We start from the raw sequence: 18,207 nt of genomic DNA, 5'->3' as shown, positions 1-18,207 counted from the left end.
TTTCATAGAGACAGTGTGGTATAGTGGAAAGACTACTAGCTCTGGAATCAAAAGATGTGGTTTCAAATGTTCCTCAAATGATAACTAGCTGTATGAACATAGACACACTCTTTAAGCATTCTGAGCCCAAGTTGCTTTGCCTGTAAAATGAGGGGTTGGACTAGATGGCCCCTGAAGTTTCTTCCAGCTCTAAGCTGATTATCCTATATGTTGACTCTATGTTCTCAAAGGCTGTGTGAATGGAATGAAACTCAAGTCCTGGCAAATCCTACCAAACTGGAAAAACTTCAAAAACAGGCCAGGTGCCAAACTGTGCATCTGTTGTAGATACAGAAATACTTAACCCCTAATTATCTTTCCTCTCTTTCCTGTTGCTATCATAGCTAAATAACCATAACACTATTGTCCTCTTTTTTTTCTTACTAAAACATTACCCCCCATACACAATTTTTTTCTAGGATTTACAAAGGGAAAAAAGAAGGTACAAATTCATAAATATTACCAAAGGGTAAGGCTTTGAAGAGAGTCAGTTGTGGAGACAAGAACCCTAGATTTTGAGTCACATAATCTGGGTTTACATTCCTAGCTCTTCTGTTTGTTAGCTTGGTGACCTTCAGTAAAATATTTAATCTCTCTGAACCCCATTTTCCTCATCTATAAAAACAAATGTTTCAAAATGTTCTTCAATGCTCCTCGTAGCTACAAATTCCATCATCAGAATTCCTTGAAGATGAGAAAATGGGAAGAATCCAAGAGCTTCTATACACCTCACAGATCTAAAAACTCAATCTGATCCTTCCCTTATCCCCTACCACAAAGGAAGGAGGGGAAAGAACAGTATTGGGGGGGGGGTTGCCCATAATTAAAAAACTGAACTGAAGGACCAAGTAAAAAACCAAGAATGGGTGAGACTATAGATACTGCCACAACTCCTGGAATGTGGCTTTTCCATTGACATTGTGCTCTAAAGCTTCCTTACACGGTGGCCATCTACCTCTACCACTACCTCAATGTCTGTGTGACTTTAAGGTGTCTTTGACATGTTTCCATACAATTTCGTGCATACTCACAGATGAGACAATCCTGAAAATTTCTCCCTCATCTCAACACCCAAATATGCATAAGGTCATCCCCTACTGTCCCTTTTTATCTGGAGCTGACAATAACAAATACAAATTTCTTAGAAAAAAGAAGTTAGGCATGCGATTCAAGGATGTAATTAAGAAAATAAAGAGTGAAACCTAGTAATATGTGGCAGACAGAATATACAGTACATCAATGAGGAAATCATAAATATGACACACCATAGCATATAATTACATAATTATAAAGACAAAATTTTATAGCCTCAAAAAAAAAGACTATATCAAATGAATTGGACTTTTAAAAAATAATATGAAAAACTGCCTAAGTTGGACAGAAATTATACAAAAAATAGTATTAAAACCCTAAATTATTTATCCCATAAACAAAAGTATATTCGTTGAAAACATAAACAAACTCATCAATAGCCACAAGTAGAAATTCCTACAAACTCCAGAAGAGGAAATTGATGAATGAAAATAATAACATAATTAAGATTTGGTGTGCCTATAGTCTATGTTGAAAAATATAAAACCTTAATGCCTGCTCTGATGTGGGCAGAGGGAGAGAAGGGGCTAAGACACTTGTAAATAAATTATACTGATAAAAAAAGAAAAATTTAAAAAAATATTAAAATATAAGGCAAATATTGACTACCTATAACATAAAAATAAAATTCTTTGGCATAAAAATATAGATTGTAATTAACAAAAGTATGAGGAACAATAAAAGATCCAAACAGAAAGGCCAAATGTCCAAAAAATCAGAAATGAGTAACAAAAACAATATTTTTAAAGAGGAGAAAGAGAAAGCAGATGACACTCCCCAAAGCACAATTTCTCTATCAATAATAATGCAAGTAAACCTCAAGGAAGTAAAAAATTAAAAAAAAAATTTTAAACCCAAAATTATACCTTTTTTTCTTGTTGTTTGATGTTGTTTTAGAATATTAATATAAAGCAAAATTCCAGTCAGTCCCATGCACAAAAAAAGAAAATTACACAAAACACATCAAATGTATTATAAAATTAAGCATAAATGTTTTATATCTTTCTACATACATACATACATACACATGAAATCAGAAGTACATTATTTTTGTTTAGTTATTTAGTCAGGTGAGATGAAGGAATAAAACTCATCAATATATTTACTTTACATAAGCTATTTTTAAACAACCATAACTTTATATCAATAGAAGCAAGAAAAGCCTTCATAATTTGTTTATTATAAAAAATGCTAGAAGGAATAGGCACAGAAGAGTTTTTCCTCAGCAAAATAAAGTGCATTAAATCAAGAGCCAATGTAATACTCAACAGAGAACATTAGAAGCACTCACCCTAAAAACAATTCTAGCACTTTCAAGACAGGAAAGAGATATTAGAATTAACATTGGAAATGAAGTGAAGATGTCAAAGTACAATTGTTAGAGCATGATGTACATGATGTAGCTAGAAAATTCAGTCATGTGATAGAAACAATATCCTAAGTCCATAAACGGAAAAGGAAGCTGATTAAAGTCTTTCATTCTTGAACTTTCCAATCCCTGTCCTGGATTCCTGAAAAAAACCGATGTAACGTAAGCAAAGAGATGTTTTTTTGGTCGAAAAAGAGAACACTGGGAAGCCATGTTGGAAGCTTTCTTACAAAGCACCACAGAGCTGGACACAGATTTTGAGCATTTAGCATCCTACCTTTGGTCTGTAACCCCTCCTTACGCTGGACAGAACAGCCTTTAATAAATTTCCTTTGGATAATCAAAACTTATGCATGGATTTTCTCCTTTTGCCATTCCTAGTGTGGATGCTTTGTTTCTGTATAATCATTCATTTGGAAAGATTTTTGTGGCCAGATATTAGGATTATAGATTTAGGGTCAGAAGGGGTCTTGGAGATCATAGTCTAACATTTCTATTATTTTGTAGATGAGGAAACTAAAGAAGAGCTGGAATTTGAACCCAAGTTCCCTGACTCCAAATCCCATACCCTTTTCCAAAGACCACTCTATGTAAAATGGAAACTTAGAAATTCAAATGGATATTATTTTGAAAATAAATTTTTATCATCATCTTTTGTCTTTTGAGAGCCAGCCCCAGAGACAGGAGGTCATGGGTTCAAATATAAACTCAGACACTTCCTAACTGTATGACCCTAGGCAAGTCACTTAACCCTCATTGCCTAGCCCTTGCCACTCTTCTGCCTTAGAAATTCTAAGGCAGAAGGTAAGGGTTTAAAAAAGCATCTTTTGTCTTTTTATCACCCATATTTTTCAATTTAGTACTTTCTCAAACTCTAAGGAAGCCATCTTTTATAACAAAGAATAAATAGAGGGGGAACAATTCACCAAAACTCATCTAGCAAGAGACACTTATTGTCTCATTTTCTAACTCTTAAAATTCATATGATATGCCCTCATTCAAATTGCTACTGTCAATGCCCTCATTCAGCCACATAGGAACTGTTATAGTTTTCTTCTATACACATATACACCTATCCATATATACACAAGTGTATATGTGTGTTCATATATGGAAACATATAAATATAGGTGTGTGTCATATGTATGTATGCTTTCCATTTCAGGGGTTACCATTACCTAAAAAAATATTCATCACCTGGTGGTCAATCTTCTTTCTGGTGATGAGATTCTCAATGCTCACTTAGACTGGTTTTCAACCAATTGACAATCTGTCACCAGGTCTATGCCTGGAGCCTTTGCAAGCAAGCATTTATTAGAATTTATGTTGGCACAGTTTCACCTGCATATTCATTGGAATAGGAATTATTTTTCCTTTTCCTATTAATTTGAATGTCATGCATGAATTTTCTCCTTTTCCCATTCCTAGGGTCAATGCTTTGTTATTGTATAATATATCCTCAGTATATACAATATAAAATATATTCTGTATAACATATTCCTCAATTTTGTTGGGAAAAAAGCTGTATTAGTAAAATGTGATAATTTCCTCAATTTATTTTGCATTTACTATGATTGCCTTTCCAACTCTAAGTATGATAAAAGATTTTTCTTTAAAAATAAAATTAATTGATTTTTTATTAATTGGTCTTTTAAAAATTTAGTTTCATCCATTGGTTTCCTAATGATTCATCTTCCATTTTATTAATTTCCGCTCAGCCCTCAGTAACTGCCTTCTTCTTGCCTTCCTTAGATACATATCTTACTCACTTCATTTTTTAAAAATGTAAATTCATCACAGTTATTCAGGGCAATAAATTTACTTCTGAAATGGACCTGTATTGAATGTTATCTACCCTGATATCTATGTACCCTATATCCTTGCACTTACATAGACTGGGTTCAAACTCTACTCAAAAGGTATTTTTCTTTTTGGCTCATTATTGCCTCACCAGTAGTTAATTCTGGGAAATTCCCAATATATCTTATGTATGTTTTTTTTTTTCTAATTTCCATATAAGTGAGTAAAAGGGTTTCCAGCTTTTGTAAAAGTACTCAAAATAACTTGCAAATTGGACAGAATAGCCTTTATTTAATCCCACAGAATATAGAATATACAGAAAGTATGAAGGGCTCAGTGGACCCCCTAAACAGATACAGAAAGCACACAAAACTCTCCAAATGACCCCAAAACAATGAACAAAACTCTTCCTCCTTAGGGGATCACATTTTCCAGTAGGATCCTAAAGTTCTGCCAATTCAACAATGCCTAATGACTTAATCTCCCTAAGAAAGAGAACTTGAAGTTGCCAGGAGAGAATTACCACTTGACGTTCCACCAAATCTTTATCTTTCCCAGAAGGTCCTATATTTGGCTTCAGACTCAGACAGGCCACTGTCATTTGGACTCCTCCCAGAAAGTAAACATTGCACCTGTGGGATAAACAACCCTCTTATATATCTGGACCTTCTAAAACTGAGAGGTATCAAGGCCCAGATTCCTTTTTTCCTTTCTTAATGGCTTTGGTCTCTTAGTGATTCTGTAGCTCTTGGGGTGGGTGGGGGGAGAGTGATGTGAGTAATGCTTTTCTTTTTCCAAGAGGAATTCTGTTCAAGGACATCCCTTCTCTCTCTAGAAAAGAAGTCCTTAACCCTGAGTCTAAGATCTTTTAAAAAATTATTCAATAACTACATATCAATATAGTTTCCTTTTTCATCCCATGTATTTTATTTTATGCATTTAAAATGTGATTCTGAGAAGAGATCTATAGACTACACCAGATTTCCAAAGGGGTTTATGATACAAAAAAAAAGTTTAAGAATCCCTGGTCTAGAAGACCAGATCTCCAAACTCTTGAACTTGGGGTTACTCAAGGCAATTTCCCAGGCTGTCATAGTTTTAAAATATCATCCTTTTCTAGAGAGAAGGCTGTGTTGCCTAGGAAATCAAAACCCTCCAGTCTTCTAAATTAAGGAGGGTGAGATTCGGGAATATTTTCCATTAATTCCCTTTGGCCACAAAACTGATTCTGTGTAACTTCCATGTGCTTCTCCAAGATACTCAACCACTGCCCTTTAGATTGCTACAATCTCTTGGCCTGGGGAACTCTATTCTCAGGAAGTCAGTCTATCACCTGGAAGGATGAGCAAATAGGTTCCCTTGCACTTCTGCCCCAAGGCAGTCATTATTAGCTTCTGGGTAAAGGAAGTCTGTGCATAAACACACTGCTGTTCATAGTAATTTGGAACCTCTTTTCAATTCAGTTTATTGTTTCATTTACTATATTCTATTAGAGTAGCATTGAATTCCCTAATTTTTTCTTTCAAAAGAGCTAGCCTTTCTCTCACAAGACCAATAGCTAAATTATTTTCAGAGAGGGGTGTTGGGGTGATATCTATGAATGTTTTATTTTATTATGTATTATTATTTGGCATAAAAAATGAAATAGTCTTTCAGGTAATGTTAATTATAGGTATTGCTACAATATCTTAAGTCATGGATACTTAAGATAGTTGTTATTTGAAGAAGCTAAATTCTAAAGACAAATATGTTATCTTTTCAAAACTAGGAGCACTATTCCCTTTTATAATTTGACTATAAGTTTAAAGGGCTTTATAATTTTTTTGTTTTTGTCTGTCAGTGTGGAATCTAGAGACCCCAAACTTGTGGCCTGGTGGCCACAATGATGAACCTCAAGTTTTAGAACTAGCTTGTAAGTTGGAGACCCCAAAGCTTGTACTTGTTCCCTGTTCCTGTGAAAATCTACCCTAAAGGGAATCTCAAGCTAGCAGTTTCAGATTGAATAATGGATCCAAAAGTAGTCTTCCCCATTGTATCAGAGACCCTTTCCCAGGAAAGACCCACATCTGGGTAGGGACCACCTTTTAGTATCCATTGTAGATAGCTCCTTCCCTTACACCTTATCCTCTAGCTATGATTCCTTTCCCAAGCTTGATTGTATCCTGTCAGTATAGTTTGAACACTCCCATTTCCTTGTAGCTATGGTAATGTCAATCATCTTTCCTTGCCCCTGGATCTCCCCAGATGGTATAAAGGTTCCCCAATTTCTTTTGTTCCTTGGAGTCGTTATCTAGCGAGGTGGTACTCCCAAGGGCCAGGGCCTGGAGCACCCAGTGGTCAATCCGTGGACTTTGTGTAGGTGTGTGTAGGTGTGTGGTTCGCAGCTCTGTGTAGAGGCCTACTAATCCCTGTGACCCCTGTCCTTAATTAAAGAGTGGTTTTTCTGACTATTTAATAGTTCTGTGTTTATTTCCCAGTCAGTATGTCTAAATGGGGCTTTTTCTTTGATCTCTTTGAGTTATAGACAGTAGTAATTATCATTGGATCAAAGGGTTGGGTAAGCGTAGTTTAATAGCTTGTGGGTCCTAATTCTAAAATGCTTTCCAGAATGATTGGATCAATTCATAGCTCCACCAACTGTATATTACTATAATTGTTTTTCCACAGCCTCTCAAGCGTTTTTTTTTTTAAATTTAATTAATGTTGACAATATGATGGATATGAAATGGTGCCTCAGAGTTCTTTTAATTTGCATTCCTCCAATTATTACTGATGGAGTTTAGAACATTTTAAAGGACTTTACTCAGTATCAGCGTTTAAATTCTCCTATCATTGCCTCATATAAGAATTTCACTTTCAAAGATTACTATGGGCTCAGATAGACTTAATATTAAGACTTGTAGTTAAAACATTATACTTTATACATCTTTATTTCAAAGAAAATATTCAGTTCATTGTTTCAACAAAATATGGGGGTGGGGAATGTAAAGGATTAATTTATTTCTTGAACATAGCAAAATAACTGGAGATTATTGCTTTCTTTTAAAAAAAACAACAAAATTGAAAAATATCATTATTCTATACTGAACAAAATCTTTCTTCCCAAGGGAGATATAACAAATAAAGAAATATTTGTTTCACATATAAGGTAAACAGAGAAACTATTTTATTCTATGGTTTATACCTCTCTAATAGCATCATGTCAGAAAAGAATGTCAGGTTAAGTACAAAATTTCATCCCCATTTTTTCTTTATCCAACTTAATCCATGGTAAAATCATCATAAATTCAACACATATAAAAACTTTATATAGTGTACAGATTTTGTGAACCTTACTCCAACATTTAGTACAATGTCTAGTACATAGTAGTCACTTAATAAATGTTTATTAATTGATTGACAATTTTAATTTGATTAGGAATATTTCTTCTTCATGGTAGGGGTCTCATCTATGCAATAAGTCTTGCTTCCTTTTCATTTTTCTAGGTAATATCACAGAAGAGGAAAGAAAGACAGAACTCCCTCCCCTAATCTTTGTTTTGTAATCATTTTCACCTTAAGGAACCAAGATTAGAATGAAAAAAGGATATTAAAATTTGTTCAAATTGATTTTTAAAAATCTAGATATTGCCAAAAATATTTCATTTCTAAAATTTCACAGCAACTAATTTGTTACATGGTAATAGGAAAATTGTCCAAGGATTTGTTATTGCTGCCAAACATACTCATGAATATGCAGAAACATGTAAAAAAAGTATAATATGCTTATAGCATAAATTGTTATATAAAAACCAATAGACCCCAAGCAACTGTTTATCAACCTTATATAGAATTAGGTACGTAGGCAGGACCAACATAATGAAAATATTTTTTAAGTTTGCTTATTTATTTAATTAGGAGCTTTTTTTGCCATGGTTACATGATTCATGTTCTTTCCCTCCCCTCCTCTCACCTCCTCCCATAGTCCATGTGCAATTCCACTGGGTTTTACATGTGTCATTGATCAAGACCTATATCCATATTATTAATATTTGCACTAGGGTGATCATTTAGATTCTACATCCCCAATCATATCCCCATTGCACCATGTGACCAAGCAGTTATTTTTCTTCTGTGTTTCTGCTCCCACAGTTCTTTCTCTGGATGTGGATAGCATTCTTTCTCATAAATCTCTCAGAATTGTCCTGGATTGTCCTGCATTGCTGCTAGTAGAGAAGTCCATTACATTTGATTGTGCCACAGTGTATCTGTCTGTGTATAATGTTCTCCTGGTTCTGCTCCTTTTACTCTGCATCAATTCCTGGAGGTCATTCCAGTTCACATGGAATTCCTCCAGTTCATTATTTCTTTTAGCACAATAGTATTCTATCACCAACAGATACCACAATTTGTTCAGCCATTCCCCAATCAAAAGGCATTTTCCAATATGAAAGTTTTTAAAAGGCAGACAGATAAGATAAAGATTTATATATCAAAGAATAATGGCAGAAGAGGAAGATTTTATTGATAAATAATATTGTTAAAAAATAAACTAGTGCATGTGGTAAAATAGAATGTAAAACACTTCTGTACTAGCAGCAATGCAATGATCCTGGACAATTTTGAGGGATTTATGGAAAAGAATGCTACCCACATTCAGAGGAAGAACTGCAGGAGTGGAAACACAGAAGAAAAGCAGCTGCTTGAACACATGGGTCGAGGCAGACATGATTGGGAATTTTGATTTGAAACTAGCACACCAATGCAATGATCAACAATTTGGTAATAGGTCTTGATCAATGACACATGTTAAAACCAGTGGAAATGCACACCGGCCAGGGGTAGGGAGAGGGCAAGGTGTGAAGGGGAAAGTAGGAGCATGAATCATGTAACCATGTTAACTTTTTAAAAAATTGAATATTAATAAATGTTAAAAAATAAACTAGTGCAAATAATAAACTAGTATAAATAATAAAAAATAATAAACCCTGGGCAGACTAATCATTAACATAAGAGTCATAGCTAACATGCTCTTCAAGTAAAATAGAGGTAATAAAACTGAGCCAGAAATTCTTTTATCACTAACCAGTTAATCATCAGTGCAAGGGAAAAAACAACAACAATAACAAAAATCATCAGGTTTGATGTCTGAGCTTCATTTTGCAGATTCTAGCCAGCTATAGGAGTGCCTATTTCAAGCAACTGACAGTAATAAAGCTAAGCCAGAAAAATTCTCTGATGTAATGGGTAAGACGTATAAGGAGCTGGAGGCCTATTGTGGAGAGGTTTCCCTCCCTATTTCAGGTAGGAGGGCTCTGCTAAGAACAAAACCCCAGAGAAATATGAGGAGGGTGAGGAAATTATTATACAGTATAACCGTTCCTTCCAAAGAGACTGCAACAACTTTCAACAGTTCACTGACTCAAGGGGACAGCTAGATAAAATTAATCAGAGCAACTCTCCCACAAGTTAATGGAGGCAATAAGACAGATTCCCTTGCTGACACAAAAGAGAAAATAACTAAAATAAATTGGATTTAGAATAGAAACAGAATAACAGGAATCCGAGTTGTTTTTGGTTTTTTTTTTTAACTAAGCCCCCAAGCAGAAAAGGGCAATCCCAAGTCTTAGAATGGTGAGAAGTCCAATGGACAACAATCTTCTCTAGCTCCCAGGAAAGTATAAAGATCAAAAGAGATAATATTTACAAAAAGCATTTAGTACAATGCCTGTGGATTGGAGTAGGGGCTATATAAACAAAATCCTTCCTCTTCTTCCTTCACTTAAAAGCTTTTAAATCTGATACCAGGAAGATTGGGCAGAGAGAAGGAGTTTCTAATCTCTTCAAGCTTGGAACATTACACTTCTGATGCCAAACTGTCACTATAAGCAAACTTACTTTATTGCAATTTAGAATACATATCAGTGAAACATTTATAATATGCATTATGAACTTAAGCAGGGAGAATCCACTTGCTCCATTTGATTGCAACAATGTACAGAATATACTTTTAAACAGATTTGTATCCTTATCAGGATTTCATGTATGGGAAACATCAACTAGGTTAATTTTGTTTAAATCTGACCTCAGACAGTTTCTCGCTGTGAGAATGGGCAAGTCACTTAATTGTTTGCCTCATCCGTAAAACGGATTAGAGAAGGAAAAGTCTAACTGTTCCACCGTATTTGGCAAAAAATCTGGAATGGGATCATGAAGAATTGGAACCGAATGAACAAAAAAGGTACATGAGGAAAAGTAATGCGAAATAGGAGTAGTAAGGCCCTCGGTTAGAAATGAATTGTGAAGGGCTTTAAAAGGTAAAGAGAGGAATTTGTTTTATTGTAAAGACACCAGGGAGTTGTTAAAGTGCTTTGAGCTGGAAAATGGCACAAGCGGGTTATCCTGAGCAGAGAGGAAGGGTATGGAACAGCAGCCTCCAGCTTTAAATGTTTCCTCTGACCTTGTTGCTTGTCCGGATCTGAAAAAAAAAAGACTTTTTGTGTTTTGTTTTGAACGCTATGGACACCGTGGTTATAGGTGAGCATTGTTGGTGATGTCATTCCGTGTTTGTACTTAATGACTATACTACTCTTAAAATTATGTTTTGTTTGATGAGAACTATTAACTGAAATTAGCCATTGTTAAGATGTTTCTTATTCTTGTCTAAATGTTCAGTACAACCCTCAAGCATCCATATAGCAATAAAATGCTATTAAATAAAGCTATAACAAAAAATGACAAGTTATCCCCCCACCGACTTGTAATAGATATGACTGCGTTTCGTTTACTGCCAAATAAAGGGCTGCTAACTAAAAAAAATAATGAATTTTTATGTCGTCCACGATAATGATTTCATTTTATTCCCTTCACGTTCCTCTGTCTCGTCTGAGTTATCAGTTTTAAGCCGCAAAAAAATCTGCCTAGTTTTGGCAATTACGGACCTAACAACTGTAGACCAGTCCACACTTCCCACGCGCCCAGAGGCCAGAGTTCGATGGTCACGTGGCTCTTCCCCGGAAGCGCATGCGTTCGAGAGCTCCAGAATCCTCCCTCCCTAGGGCTCCGGGCCCCGTACGGGTAGTAGTCAAAGAGTGAAGCTTGGAAGACCTTTAAGTACTACTGTTCCCCTATCCTGGCAACTCTTTCCCATCCTCTTTGGCTTCTCTCTGCTCCCTGGCAGTTCGCTCGAGGCCTACAAAAATCCGCTCGAATACAGGAAACAAGTGAAGCAAGAAAACGACAGAACAATCTGCGGAAAGAAAGAAGCAGTGGTAGGGATACGGAAGCTTACGCGCGACGTTTTACGTACTGCGTATTGCGTGGACGACGTGCTGCGTGCTCCAGAGGAGACTCCGGCGGTGTCTTGCGTCACTCGGCAGGCGCCTGCCCGGAAGCTTCCGCCGGTTCCTCTCCTGCTTTCCACTTGCCCCGGGCGGTGGCGGCCTCTGTGATTTGTACTGCCTGGAGGCTCTAATTGAGATTGGCGCTCCCTGATGGAGGAGGCAGTGCGTGCGGCCGCTGCCCCGGACCCCAGCTCCGGCTCTACGGTGAAAGAAGAGGGGGCGGCTGCGACGGCCCCGGCGGCCTGTGTGGGGATGTGAGAAGCCTCAGGTGACTCGGTCCGGGGCCGGGAGGGGGCCGGGGACAGCAGTTTGTGGACTCCAGCCTCCTGGCTTCTCCCGTTTCTGCTTTTCTTTACCCTGAGTGGGGCCGCCTGTACTCGACCTGTAGTTTGCCCTGTGACTTAAGGGGTGAATGCTGGCTTCTCTTTGGGGGCCTTTCTGCCTTTCTGCAGACTCCCCTGGGGAGAAAGGAAAGGGTTTGATAGCTTACAGGCATGTAGCAAAGTACACATATGTAAGCAATTTTGTAACTAACACGTGTGTGTATGTATGCAGCATATCCTGCGTACGTTTGTCAGTTATCAAACCCTTTTCTAACGTGTCAGTTAAAACAATATATCTTATATTTATAACTATATATGCATAGCACAAAATTTGCAAAGCTCTCTTCCTATGTTGTCTCATTTGATCCTTGTAACAACCTTATTACCATCCCTTCTGGCTAGGTGCTCACAATCCTAATGGAGACAAGTACAAATAATGTGCAGAGAATATAAAACTGATGAGTACATTCACACCTAAAATAGTCAAATTTAAGGTAATTTGGGAGCTTGGATCTAGTAGTTGAGGATATCAAGAAAGACAGTGTCTAAGCTGCTTCCAAAAGTGAAGAGGACTGAGATGGAAGTAAGGAGAAAGTACTAAGGGGACTTAAGCTAAGAAGTCATGTGACTTTTCCCAAAGTTACTCAGGTCTTCTTGATGCCAAATCTAGCACTGTACCCCCTACACCACTGTTTACTCAGAAATATGTGGGGAGCAGCTGCTTTACTATGAGCTTCAGCAATTCTTTTCAACGCCTTAAACATCTATCAAATGCACAGCACTGTACCAGACTGAAAAAGGCACAGCCCCTGCCCCCACTTACTTACAGCCTTGGAGCTAAAAGAAAATATTTTTGTTGTTTTGTCCCCTTTTGTGGGGAGGGGAAAGAATGGGGCTGGACGTGTGATTTCATGATGTTAAGTAACTTCTCCAGGGTTTCACAACCTGTATGTGTACAACCTCTCTGTAATATATAATGTAGCATGAGAAATTTGTGGGTTAGCCACCATGGAATCCAGGAAAGCTTAATGGCAAGAAAGGATCTGAGTGGGAAATTAAAGTAGAAATTCAACAGACAAAGGGAAGAGAGGGCATTCGGGGCAAAGAAAATAAACTTAAGAAAGCCTTTGTGGTAGGAGAATACCTTGCTTCTTTGGCAGATGGAAGAAAGGATGCAGGAGAAGGGACAGGGAGCAGTTTATAATCATAAGATTATAGATTTAGAGCTGGAATGGACTTCAGAGTCCATTGTGTTCAACTCCCTCATTTTAAGAATGTGAAAACTCAGGTCCAGGGAAATTAAATGGTTTGTGGAAGATCACTCAGTTGTTAAGCATCTGAAACTCGTCTTCTTACTGTAATCAGGGTTATTTCCTCTTCACTACTTGGAATCAATAAGTGTGTAGAGGGGAATTGTGTGAAATATGGTGGTGGAGAAAAGTGGTGCCATTTAAATCCTTTTGTGGATGGCCTTGAATTTCTAGAGATTTTAATTTTATTTAGTAGACTGTCAGGAGCCACTAAAGATGCATGAGTAGAAAGGACCTATGCAAAAGAAAAATGTCTAGACTATTGAACGATTGAATTTGGAGGAGGGGAGTGTAGAAGTGGAGACATGTAGATAAAGTTACTGTAAGCCAGTAGTGTCAAACTCAAGTAGAAGCAGGGGGCCACTAAGCGTAACATAAGAATCCCTGTGTTGTATATTGACTTAGAAAATGACACATCTGTGTTTTGTTGCATTTTTATTTATTTTGTTAAATATTTCCCATTTGCATTTTAATCTGGTTCTGTCCACTCTTGGGAGAGAGTTGCTGCTCCTTGCTTGACATTTATGCTGTAACCCAAACAGATGTCAATAAGGATATGAAGTCAGGGGAAAGGAGGGGAGCAGATGTGAGAGAGGTCACAGTAATACCTGGTAATTAGGAATATAAAAGATGAGATGGCACCAAGATGTTCTACTTAGCTCACATTCAAAACCAATGGGGTGCAAACAAACAAAATGTGAAAAACCAACAGGTTTTTTAAAAGGAGTGGCATCCTAATAATATTAATAATAATAGAACTAACATTTCTATTGCACTTACTATGTGCCATGCTGAATGCTTATTGGGATATTACAAAAATTTCTGGTTTTAGGATTCAGCTTAGTGGATAGAAATAGATCTCTGTGACTGTATGCCACTTTTAATTTTAAAAATCTCAAGGAACTCATTTTCTAAAATATAAGCTTTAGAACCCTTTTCCTACTCTTTTTTATTAGGAATGGCTCTCTAGTTAAGGAAGTGGTAGGGATATACCTGGAAATGAGAATAATATGAAAATCAAAGATATGAAACCTATAATTCTACCCCTTCACTGATCTCTTGGGCAAACTTTTACTACATTTAATTCTTCACAGTGTAGTACTTAAGGGCAGCTAGGTGGCTCCATGGTAGAGAGCTAGGCCTGGAGTTGGGAGCACCTAGGATCAAATCTGATACTTCTTAAATTAATACCAATTGCTTAGCCCTTAGCACTTTTCTGCCTTGGAATGAATACAGTGTTGACTCTAAAACAGAAATTAAGGGATTAAAAAAAACAATGTAATGTTTTATTATTCTGATTGACATTAAATAAGTAACTATCTTTCCCAGCTAGACTGGAAGTCTCTCAGAGTCCCTATTTTGTATTTCTTTTGTATCCCTTTTGACACTTGATAGAATTGACTTTCAAATGTTTTTGATTACAGACAGATTTGCCAGAAGACATAGGCAGCTTAATATTTTTAGCTCACTTTGGTAAAATTTAATGGGAAGGAGAGGGGAGAGCAACAATAAAGTTTCAAGTTTCCAATTGTGATAAAACCTAAGTTAATGTATAGTTTAATTATAATTCATCTTGAAAATAGGATTACAACTCACAATAGCTAACATGGGGAACTTCTTCGAGATACCTAAGAACAACTTTGCTCTCATTTTCTATACTCAAAAGGCAAATCACAAGACAGATTACAAAGTTATTTTTTATTTTTAAGTGATTCAGTTGAGATCAGGCTAAGCCGACAGGCAGCTAAAGTCAAGGGTCACCGTAGCCCAGTCCCCAGGTTACAAGTGAAGAACCTTTACCTGAAGCCTTGCCAACTTTACCGATTTTTGGGAAATGAGGGAAGGTGGAGGGAGTGGGGAAATACTTTAGAAGATCATGAAATGTGCCTACCACCATGATGTGACAGTAATATTATATCCTAAATAGTAACATATCTAAACATAAACGAAAATTTTACTTTGAAGTATTTCTTCTCTACTCTCAAATTTCTGTACAAACAGATTGCTGCTGGTTTGTACAAGAAAATACATCTCAGCAGTCAAATAAATGAAGAAATAAAACCAGAAGAATGGGAAAGGGAATTGTTTTAATATTAAGAACTGAGATGGGGCAGCCAAGTGGCACAGTGGATAGCAGTGCCCAGTGGAACTGTTGTGGAATATGGCCTCAGACACTTCCTAGCTGTGACCCTGGGCAAGTCATTTAACCCAATTTGCCTAGCCTTTGCCCTTATGACTTAGATTCGTTACTCAGACAGAAAGTAAAAGTTAAAAAAATTTTTTTAAAGAACTGGGGATTTCTTAAAATTTGTTAATTGTTCTTTGACTGGATCTATGATTTTATTATTATAGGAAATTTCTAATAAGGAAATGCCATCTACTGTTACAAAGTGATTTGCCATAATCAAAAGATAAATTTCTTCCACTTAGCTGCCACATCTTTGTGACCAGGGGGAAGTTGATGAATTTCTCAGCGCTTCAGTTTCAACTATAAAACTTGTACATACTGAGAAAGTGTGGTAAGAAAAGCAGTTTATAAACTAGAAAGCACTTATAATTGCTCTGTAATTCATATGTGTGTGTATGTAGACAACACCATTGATATCAGAGTTTATACCGTTTACATATATACAGAGTTTCTAGTGAAAATATATAATAATAATATTCCATCTTCCCCAATTAGGGGAAAGTCATAGGACTTAAGTTCACATCTCAGAAATGGGTCTCTGTTTGTGACTGTGTGCCACTTTTAATTTTAAAAATCTCAAGGAACTCATTTTCTAAAATAGAAGCTTTAGAACCCTTTTCGTACTCTTTACTCTGAGACCAGATCTCTACTATGACATTCTATGACTTAAAATTTCAAGATAATGTAATGATGAACATCCACATTTATAAGTGAAATAAATGCTTTAAAGTCCATTTAAAAAATGTTTCAAATACATAATTTATACAAAATGTGTGTTTACACTTTTTTTTTACCTGTCTCTTTTTGTCTTAGAATTAATACTGTGTATTGGTTTCAAGGCAAAAGAGCAGTAAGGGCTAGGCAATAGAGGTTAAGTGACTTGCCCAGGATCACACAGTTAGGAAGTGTCTTAAGACCAAATTTGAACCTAGAACCTCCTGTCTCTGGGCCTGGCTTTCAATCCACTGAGCTGCCTAGCTGCCCCCCATTTACACATTTAAAAACCTCATTCTGACCAGTGTTTTTAGCAATACTAATAACTATAATGCTTACAATTCTATTCTAAAATTATCTTACATTTGCTTTTAAACTTTTTAAGGTATTTTCACATCCATTATTTGTATTGTGTCTCCTATTTCATGGGTAAGGAAACAGAGTGAAAACTATTAAATGATAAAATGAAAACTATAAGTTTGGCTCCCAGTTCTCTCTTCTTTACACCATAATATTCTACAGTGAACAGTAGGAGCCTAGATTTTGTGCTGGAAATGGACCTTCGAGATAATTCAGTCCAGATCCCAAATTTTAAAAAGACAAACACTGAAGCCCATAGATTAAGTGACTTTTTTGAATTACTCAGGCAGTCAAAGAATTGGGATTTGAACTTAAGTCCTATGACTTTCCCCTAATTGGGGAAGATGGAATATTATTATTTAAAAGTAAATAAAAGTGGTTTGTTTTTTTGTATAGAGAGGAAGTTAAATGAGATAAGGTGGAATGATAAAGGAGGTGCCAATCAATGACTTAGGTGCCAGGCTCTACAGATAATCACAGTCATCATTGTGGGTTTACTCTGAATTCCTTTTTGGGAAGGGGATGGGAGGAGGTATAATGTTATGAAGTGCCATGTTGCATTGCTTCTTTTCAGGAGTAGCTTTCATGCCTCTGACTTTTGGTCGGAGAGCATGCTTAATTCCCATTCAATATTTATTTTCTGGTCAGGGTAGATCTAAATTGCTTTCTTATTTCTCTTGCTTCTCCATTTAAGAAAATGTCTATTCCCCAATTAGGGGAAAGTCATAGGACTTAAGTTCAAATCTCAGAAATGGGTCTCTGTTTGTGACTGTATAGGACAGTAGTTGAGGAAGATATAACTATATAATGTCATCCCCTCTTCCCCTTTCTAATTTATTGGAAATGAATAATTTTTTAATTTAGTCATGGCTATTCTGCTTTTAGAAGCTTGATATGATTTCAGAATGACTTATCAGTATATTTTGTTTTAAAATGTAATGTTACCTGTATTTTCTTGAAAATGCCTGTTGCTCGTGTCCAGAGGGACTGTCTTTAAATATTTTGTTTATACAAACATATTTTGAGGATACTTTACATATAAACTAAGAGATTTTTTAGGGTGAATGTTCTGTAAAAGAAATTATTTTAAGGCCACTCAAGATAAACATAGCAATATTTTTGTTATCAAAGAATATAAATTCTAACATTTTGTTGTCAAGAGCCATGGTGAAAGTAAGAAAGTGTGTATTTATGTCTTGATCTCTGTTTTCTGTAAGGATTGGTTATGGTATAGAAATCATTGAGTATCAGGTAAGTAATGTTTACTATAACAGAAAAGAGAAAGTATGTATCAGGAAGTCTTGAAGCAGTGGGAATAATATGTTGTATAGTTTAATCAAAGTGTAATCAGTCTACCAACAAATATCAATTATTTATATCAAGTTTGCCACTGAGAGGAAGAAAGTAAAGTAGGAAGGCTCTGTTTACTTTAAGTTGAGAGAGGAGTTCAGCTAGAGAAAAGACACAGAAATTAAAGGTAGGAGAGTCAGAAGTAAAACTTCAGATTTCAGTTTTGCCAAGAGTTGGCCCTGTCTTTTGAGCAACAGCAGACTTCAGGTGAGAGTGATTTTTATTGACTATTTAGAATTTTAAAGGAAAACTGGAAGCTTAGAGAATTATCATTTGAACTGATCCTTGACATATGGGTAATGTTTCTGGAGACTCTCTCTGTTTTTGTCTTTGTCTCTTC

At 36.3% G+C, this 18,207-nt stretch overlaps 1 protein-coding gene across 1 annotated transcript in view; it reads left to right on the top strand.

Moving 5' to 3' along the window:
• Positions 1-11,669: 11,669 nt before the first annotated feature.
• NIPA2 (NIPA magnesium transporter 2) overlaps positions 11,670-18,207 on the top strand; it is a 16,290-nt gene continuing 9,752 nt past the window's right edge. Inside the window, exon 1 of the mRNA XM_044670409.1 lies at positions 11,670-11,890. The gene's annotated coding sequence lies outside the window, so the exon portion shown is untranslated. The remainder of the gene's footprint in view (positions 11,891-18,207) is intronic.

The sequence above is a fragment of the Gracilinanus agilis genome, chromosome 3, assembly GCF_016433145.1.
Source record: "Gracilinanus agilis isolate LMUSP501 chromosome 3, AgileGrace, whole genome shotgun sequence".
Lineage (NCBI taxonomy): Eukaryota > Metazoa > Chordata > Mammalia > Didelphimorphia > Didelphidae > Gracilinanus > Gracilinanus agilis.
Note: the sequence above shows the minus strand (reverse complement) of the source record. Positions and strands in the feature narration are given on the sequence as shown.